Genomic DNA, 8,077 nt, shown 5'->3' on the forward strand with positions numbered 1-8,077 from the left:
CACCAAAAAGATGGCATGTATTTTCCTAACAGAAGATAAAATGATTAAATTAAAACACCAATTTCCTTGTAAGGAGTATTTAAGTGTAGAACTAATGAATTCTTTTCTTGGGCATTGGGAGGATATCCATAATCTACTTCTTTTAGCAAAGATTCTCAAAATCAAAGATTGATATAAGCAAACAAATATGGTGGAGTATATGCTGTGGCTTGATTTGTATAAATTTATACAAGTTAAATTGTATATTTTTATTGGGTGTTAATGCAAATACTTTAGTCTGATAGAAAAATGAAGTTAGTGGTTGTATTTTCTTATAGAAAAGGAATAATTTTTTCTCTAGAAACGTTTATTAACATGCCTTCCCAAAAAGTGATTTTTGTTTCTTTTTATTATTAAATTTAATTTTATTATTTCATTTTGAAAAGTAAAAGACAAAAGCAAGAACAAAAGTCAGAAACAATGACAAAAAAAGGTTACTACACAACAATACATAAATACACAAGCTACAGTTTTTCAGAACAAGAATAGCTGATTAGCAGTTGTTGATATATTATCTATTTTTATCATCAAACGTGTTGCTCAGATTAAGATATAGTTATGCAAGATTGGATATAAGATTGCAAATACATTGAGGACAGCAATATGTAATAAAAAATGATGCATGGAAAAAAACACAAAGTTCTCAAGTAACACTACCACAAATTCTGATTCTGGAGATCTGTGAGGTCCCATGCTCAACATTTTAAGGGCCTTTTTGTCACAGGATCCACATCACCAGGAGCTGAGAGGCCTCCCCACTTACTCTCTTCTCCCAAGGGTAACAAGCATCCTCACAGGTAAAACCATAGGCTTCTGCATCTTAAGTAAGCAAATCATACAATGTATCTTTTTTGCCCCTTTTTGATTTTAAATTTAAAATACTTCCAAATTATGATTATACCACACAATTTATCATCTTAATCCCTTTAAAGCATAAAATGCAGTGGGCTTAAATGTGTTATGCTGCCTTGCAACCACCTTTCATCTTCAGAATCTTCAGATTCTGTACCCATTAAACAATAACTTCTATTCCCCTTCCCTCCTACACCTCCTACCACCATTCATACTGTTTCTATGATTTGGATCATTCTAGATACAATATACAATTAGAATCATATAGTATTTCTCCTTTTATGACTAGTTTATTTCACTTAACATAATGACTTCAAAGTTTACCCATATTGTAGCATGTGTCAGAATTTCTTTCCCTCAAGACAGATAAATACTCCTCTGAATGCATAAATATACCACATTCTGTCTTTCCATTTATCCATTGGTGGCCACCTAGATGACTTCCCCCTGTGTGCTACTGTGGACAGTCCTACTATGAACATCAATATACACACATTTGGCTGATCCCCTGATTTCAATTTTTTGGTTATGTGTCTACAAGTGTAATGAATAGGTCATATGGTAATTCTACTTTTACCATAGAGTAACTGCCATAGTGTTTCTCACAATGACTGTATCAATTTGTAACCCACAAAGGTTCCAAGTAATAATTCCACATCCTGTCGAGCATCTGCCATTTTTCCCTTTTGTTCTTGTTTTTGTAAAAAAATCACCATCCTATGAGGGGAAACATGGAATCTAATTATAGTTTGCATTGTTCTTCTTTAACAATTAGTGATGTGGAACACCATTTCATGTGCTTAGTGGCAAACTGAATACCTTCTTTGGAGAAATAGCTATTCATATCCTTTTAAAGCCAGGTTATTAGGGCCAGGCAGATAGCTCAAGAGCCGGGGAGATAGCTCAGTAGAATAAGAGCTTGCCTGGCAAGCGCAAGATCCTGAGTTCAATTCCCCTTACTGCAAAAAATAAAAACAAAAATAAATAAAATTAAAAATAAAACCAGGTTATTTCTTTCTTTACTGTTGAGTTTTAGAAGTTCTTCAAACCTTCAGTATTAATCCCCCATCAGATACTGTACATTATTTTTAAGTATTTTCTTTTCTTAGTGTGTTACCTTAATACAATGCTATCACTATTCTCGGCAGCACAAAAGTCCTAAATTTTGATGTAGTCAAATTTATTTATTTTCTGTATAACTTGTGCTTTTAATATCACATCCAAAAAATTATTGACAAGTTGTGTCATGAAGCATCTCTTGTATGTTTTCACCTAAGACATTTTGTCGTACCAGCTTTTATGTTTAGTTCTCTGATCCATTTTAAGTTTACCTTGTATATAAGGGAAAGATCTAACTTCATTCTTTTATATATGGATACCTAATTTTCATAGCACTATTTGGTCAGAAAACTGTTCTTTTTCCATTGAATAGTCCTCATATTCTTATCGAGTTTTCTTTGACCATTTAGTGGTATACATGTCTGTCTTTATGCCAGTACCTCACTGGTTTGATTAACTCTAGATTTGCTGCAAGTTTTGATCAGGAAATTTGAGACCTCCGAATTTGTTCTGTATTTTCCAGATTGTCTTGGCTTATTCAGGGTCTCTTGGATTTTACATGAATTTTAGAATTGATTTCTCTATTTCTATAAAAGGTAACTGTTAGGATTTTGATAAGGAATGCATTGAATTTGTAGATTATTTTAGCTTGTATAGACATTTTAACCTAAATCTTCTAATCCGTGAACACGGTATATCTTTCTATTCTTTTTTAAATTTCTTCTATCAATGCTTTGAGGTTTTCACCTTTAGCCTTCTTTATAAAATCTGTTCACAGGCATTTTACTCTTTTGGGTGTATTCTGATAGAACTGCTCTCTTAATTTTTTTCTAAATTGTTCTTAGTATAGAGAAATGCAGTGTTGATTTTATATCTTTCAATTTTGTGATATTCACTGATTAGTTCTAACATGGTTTTGCTTGTTTGATGGAATATTGTAGAGTTTCCATTTATTTTTCTTGCCTAATTGTCTTGGCTAGGACTTCTAACACTATGCTGAATACAAGTAAAAGCAAATATCCTACTCTGATTTCTTATCATAGAGGAGAACCATTCAATCCTTTTCCATTAAATGCAATATTAGCTGTGGGTTTTTTTATGTATGCTTACTATACTGAGGCACATATTTTTTCTTTCCTAGATTGAGTATTTTTATGCTGAAGGAACATGAATTTTGTTACGCCCTTTCTCTCTGTCAATTGAGATGATAAGATTTTTCCTTTTCCTTGTGGTAATGTATGTGGTATATCATGTTGGAATTTGATATATTAAAATATTTTCATTCTAAGAATAAATCCTATTTGATAATGGTGCATAATCTTTAAATATGAGATTGGTTTCTGTTTGGTAATATTTCACTAAAAGACTTTGTTATCAATATTCATATGACATTTTGTCTTCTAGTTTTCTTGTAGTCATCATCTGATTATACTTTCAGGAAAATACAGGCCTCACAGAAGTTACAAAGTGCTCCTTACTTTCCATTTTGGGAAAACAATTTGCAACAGACTGGTGTTAATTCTTCCTTCAGTGGATGGTAGAATTTACCAGTGAAGCCATCTGGTCCTGAGTTTATTTGCTAGGAAGTATTAGACTACTGATTAAATCTCCTTTTTAGTTGTAGATTTTTTCAGATTTTCTATTTCCCCATGTTTGAGTTTTAGGAGGTTGCATATTTCACCAGGGCTTTGTCCATTTCACCAAGGTTAGCCAATCTGATAGCACACAGCTATTCATAGTACTCATTTATCATCCTCCTCTCTATAAAATTGGTAGTATTTCTCTTCTAATCTGATTTTTTTTGTCATCCAGCGTTCTTTGGAAGATCTACTGGTGAATTCAGAGAAAGGAGGATAGCACCTGAAGTCTAAAATATCAACTTCGCATTTGGGGACACAGTTTTAAATTCTGCCAAATGATGATAATAATATCCCCCTTGACTACCTCTAAACAACTCAATCTGATACATTGCACATCAGGACTTGGACTTGGTGCTTAGGAGAAGACAGGAACTACAACAGGACTATTGTGCTCAAGGGCCAAGTAGAACCACAGGGACTGGTGTTAACTACAAGCTAATGTTGATGTTTACATTTCTAATATTAATATTATTCCCTTACATTTATATATGATAAGCTTTGGTATCCTGGTCTCATAAAATTTCCCTAAAAGACACAAAATTACTCCAGATATGAAAACATTCAGAAAAATTAAGATACATGACACTAATACAGTGTATTATAATATCAAACTGATATGGTTGTCAAAAGGAGAGCTAGGAATGCTGTTGAGGCAAAAGAAAGCCTTTAATGCAGGCTGAATGAGGCTTCTCTAAACAGAAAAGCGATATAAAAGGACAGAGTAGTAAAAACACAGAAAAGTGAAGGGACACTAGGTATGCAAGAGATGGTGCAGCATATGATGTGCTGAGAGTCTATTTCTGGGAATACTAGGAAATGAAGAAATATCAACAAATGGAATCAGATCAGGAAAAGCTTCAAACTGTCATGTAGCTTGGTCTACCAAACAAGTTACCAGAAAACTACTGATGGCTCAAATGTAAGCCAAAGGAAATCAGATGTGAAATGTTTTGGTCCCTACACAATGCTAGAATTGAGTGATAAGTATTCAAGCTATTATTCTGGGAGAGAATAGCCGCTAGGGAACATTGTTTTCTTTAGCACATGGGATCATGACCCACCTCCTTCTATCACCACCAATGGTTTGTGTAAAACTCTACAGTGGTTGGCTTTTATTTCTCATGGGCATAATGAAACGGTCTCTGAAAACCAGAAGATGTTCAGAAAAAGTACCACCAAAGGACTGTTTTGATTTTAGAGGATCACAGAGGCCATCCATCTGGCCTTAGACAGATGTAAACCATTCATATACGCTTTTCCCAGAGGAAATTATATGGGTTTTGTTTTTGTAATATTGGAAATTAGCTTGATAGCGTCCACTGTCATATACAATGTGCTTCCTTATGCCTATCTGAAGTGGTTATGCACTGCAGTTTAAATCCAATTCTTCTCATTTATTTTCTGTGAAGAAGGAGGGCATTTGGCTAATAGTTTCCCATAAGCCATCACAGGATAAAGGACTGTTATTAGATTAGCAATGCTTTTCTTCTCTGGACTACTTAACTCCCTGTGGCTTTATTAGAATATTAATAACAATGTTAGTTGCTATCTGGGAGTGACTCTACTATCCAGATTGGGAGAAAATGGTCAGAATAAAAGCCCCCTAGCTTAACCCCAATTTAGGAGGGAACATCATTATGCTTATAATGTAAACAATACATGAATATTATTAGCAACATTATTCATGGGCTGGGGAGATAGTTCAGCAGTCCAAGCACCTGCCTGACAAGCACAAGGACCTGAGTTCGATCCTTGGTAGCACATGCTGTGCCGGCCCTGGAAACCCTGGCACAGCAAGCCAGTACTGAATCCTTGCATGGTGGCATAGCAGGAAGAGCACTATGAGTCTGAACTGCATAGCAAGATTTTGTATTCATGAATTTTTAAAAAAGAACATTATTCATAAAGCTCAAAGTAGAAATAATCTGTGTCCAGCAAATAATAAATGAACAAACAAGATGCGATAATTCCACACAAGGAAATACTGCTCAGCTATAAAATGGAATGAAATTACAGAACCATGCTACATGGATGAACCTGAAAACATACTCTAAGTGAAAGAAGGCAACATAAGAAACCACCTTGGACAATTCTGTGTATGTTAAATGTCCAGAAAAAACAAATCTATAGAGACAGAAAGTAGAATAGTGGCTGCCTAGGGCTCAGAGATACTTAGGTGACCAGAATTCAGTTAATGAAATAAGGATTGATGATACATATAGGGTTGACAAAATGTTCTAAAACTGATTGAGAATGATGATTGCAAATAAAGGCTGTACAACTTAATAGATTCATTTAAAAATCACTGAACTTTGTGCTTAAAATTCATTGTACCATATTTGAAATATGGACGGCCAAGCAGTCTCTCACATAGAGGTAGGGTTGTTTGTCCTGCAGAAATGATCACCAAGACTCAGAAAGAAGACCTGGGCCTTGGGCTTCCAGAGAGAAGGAAGAAGGAGGTAGTCAAAGAACAAGAGACTCAATAAGCAATTGTAAATGATGGGAATGATTTTGCTGATAATTCTCCTGTAAGGGCCACATCCTCCTCTAGGACTGTAAGCCAAGAGCATACATCCCATATATCCTTGGTGAAGAAAAAAAAAAAAGAAGAAAAAGTCAGGCTACAGCACCTTTCATGAAGAGCTCCCAGAATCTGGGCCCACATCACAATCTAGACAGACAGAGATGCCACCCAGCCCCAGGAAGTGTACAGGAACCCAGTTTGGTCAGTGGAATACTGCAGATTTTGAAAACAAGGAACAGAAACTAAAATTTCTCAAACTTATGAGTGGCTTTAAGAATCTGTTCCCCTCAGTCAGCTGCTCCCCTTGCATGGCTACAGGCCCAGCATGGTCCTCAGCAAGGCAGCAGATGACAACCTGCAGCAGAAGTTGCGTCAGGACTACGACTGGGCCATGAACTGAAAGTACAATCAGGGTGCCAGACGTGGCTTCTCTGCCACCCCCAACAGTCTTCTACATCAACAAGAATGTATATAGGCCTGTCAGGTTGGCAAATTAAATGCTAATGTCTTCTACCCAAGTAGCTCAGATGACTTTTCTTAGTTTTGTAGATGAAAGCCACCTAGCAGCTGTCCAGGATGGAACCCCTGTGGACACCTGTGGACAAACTGGACAACTCATGTCCTGGGGGCTAAAACACATTTTTCTGCTAAACCTTCCAGCCCTGTAGTGACATGGGCATGTGAATAATGGCAGCTGACAACTGGCATTTGTTGGGTGTATAACATGGCCCAGCATATACTGTTTTTCACATTAATGTATTGTAAAATATGTACAGAAACCTGCTGGGAAAGTCTTGGGGTTTATTCAAAACCACTAGTGCTTGGAGAATATGGCTATGATTTTGTTCACTGCTTTTAATTTGTTCAACAAATTTTCTATGTAAATATAAGTAATGTGAAAACTTGTAAGTTCTCAGGGTCTAGTCATTGACACAGAAGGGGGTGGTTAGAGATCATTGTATTTTGAGTTCTTTCTTTGTGAAAAAGAAAATCAGCATTACTAAGTTTGAAACCCCTGAAAAAAGAAGTCGAGAACACCCCATGAAGAAAGCCACCGCTAGTTCTCAGGGTCACTGTCAATTGATCCATCCACAGGGATCCCATATAGGTCATAGATAGGATTACCAAACTTAAAGGATAATTAAAAAGTAGTCCTACTGGGAAAGTTATAGACTTTTTAAAAAATTATATCATATGCATTATTAAGTAGAGTCCATATAGGAAATATTGATTAACTAGGGTTGGAATCAAGATGAGTAATACTATATTAGTTATCATTGTAAATATTTGTAATAAACAAAACTGAACTAAAAATTTAAATAGCATTCCACTTTGGTGGAACTAAGAGAAAAGAGCTGTGTGACTAGAAGCCTCGGGGCACAGCTGGCCCATTCCATAATGCTGGGCCAGCCAAGCCCCGTCAGAGGCAAAGAACAACAGGAGCAATCTCTGGTCACAGAGGCAATGCAGAAAGTGACCAAAAAAAGGAGAAACATGCACTCTCAGGCCCTAAGTCTACCCAGAACAAATGCAGGAGATACTAACATAGAAGAAAGTGGAAGCCACACACCTGAAATCTCTGAAATAATAGCAACAGAAGTGAAGAAACAAGTGCAGAAGAGTATAGTGAAAATAAAAACAGATAATCTCACAGGTTAAAAAAAAATGAAAAATAAAAGAAATGATAACTAAAATGAAATAATTACTAAGCATTTCTAAAAAAGATACTGATAAAAAATGGAAGAGAATAGAAAAATGATGGAAACCTTGAATGAGAAATATAGGAATGAAATAGAATGACATAAATTCAAAGAGATATACAGGAAACTAAAACCTTAATCACAAGCTGGCAAAACAGTTTGAAAATGAAAATAGACTTTCAGATCTTGAAGATATCATTGAAGCTAGTTAAAAGGTAAAGAAAGATCTCTTAAAAACTACTAGGATGAAGAAAAAAAAA

At 35.5% G+C, this 8,077-nt stretch overlaps 1 protein-coding gene across 1 annotated transcript in view; it reads right to left on the reverse strand.

Annotated features, from left to right (window-relative positions):
- Lpcat2 (lysophosphatidylcholine acyltransferase 2) overlaps positions 1-8,077 on the reverse strand; it is an 83,489-nt gene that overhangs the window by 23,116 nt on the left and 52,296 nt on the right. The gene's annotated exons all lie outside the window — the stretch shown is intronic.

This window comes from Octodon degus, unplaced genomic scaffold, assembly GCF_000260255.1.
Source record: "Octodon degus isolate 3935 unplaced genomic scaffold, OctDeg1.0 scaffold00085, whole genome shotgun sequence".
Classification (NCBI taxonomy): Eukaryota; Metazoa; Chordata; class Mammalia; order Rodentia; family Octodontidae; genus Octodon; species Octodon degus.